We start from the raw sequence: 1,051 nt of genomic DNA on the forward strand, positions 1-1,051 counted from the left end.
TTTTCGTCCAAATCCGTCTGTATCTTTTCCCATAATCTTGGTGCCAAACAAAACAGTAACAAATTATAAATAAAGGCGACCTAAAAACACGACCTCCCCCTTTGCGTAAAAACTGTAAGCTAACGATACTATTGCATTTGCTACTACTAACAGCCACAAAAAAGATACCGATGATACTGAGATTCATTAATACAATAATTATCATTTCTATCCAAGTAATAACGAACTAAACAATATCTAGATATACATAAAGTTCCAGGTAATACAATATTGTTACGACGACCAGCAGACCCCCTGGTGGCGGACTGAATGTATATTCCATTGGCTGCAAGTTTCCTTTGAGTAAAAGTAGCACGAAAAGGTAACACGGATGTAGTCAGCCTGAGACAGCCAATTATATACTAGTTGTTGACAAAGCAAAAAGCTTCGACTTTTCCGAATGGCGACCGAGCCGTGACGTCATATGTTGATGTCAAGGCAGGGGCTGTGCCTCGGGATGTCACGTTGCTTAATTTGTTGATTTTTCTTTTGTTCTTTATGTTTCGATGGAATTGTTCATTCAGTATGTATAGGTTTGGGTTTGTGATTACTGGAAAGATAATCGTCTTGGATATACGGTGCATCATAATCACAAATGAATTCTCTTTATATTATTATATTGATCTCTTTTTATTGTCGAAAGACATCGAACACACGCGTACACACGATCCTATAGAACTGTCCCTTTTCAGTCGTCGTTGTTTTATAACTGCGTTCTACTACTTTCTGTTACATGTTCTACTTGTCCTCTTCTCTCCTTCAAAATCTTTATTTCTCATTCATTTTCCCTTCCCCTCGTGCCTTTATCATTATTATGTTTATCGCCAATATTTCTCCCTCCATCCTGTTTATGCCTCATCTTTATATCTATTCAATGTTCTTGTTATGCTCTATCAATACGTCTTTTTCATTACCCATATCCCTAAATTTCGCAACCCTCCCCCGCCTCTTCCTCAGCCTATACTACCCCTCCCTCCCCTCTCACCCCGCCACTTGTTGAACCCCCCTCCCC

Source organism: Penaeus monodon, chromosome 22 (assembly GCF_015228065.2).
Source record: "Penaeus monodon isolate SGIC_2016 chromosome 22, NSTDA_Pmon_1, whole genome shotgun sequence".
Lineage (NCBI taxonomy): Eukaryota > Metazoa > Arthropoda > Malacostraca > Decapoda > Penaeidae > Penaeus > Penaeus monodon.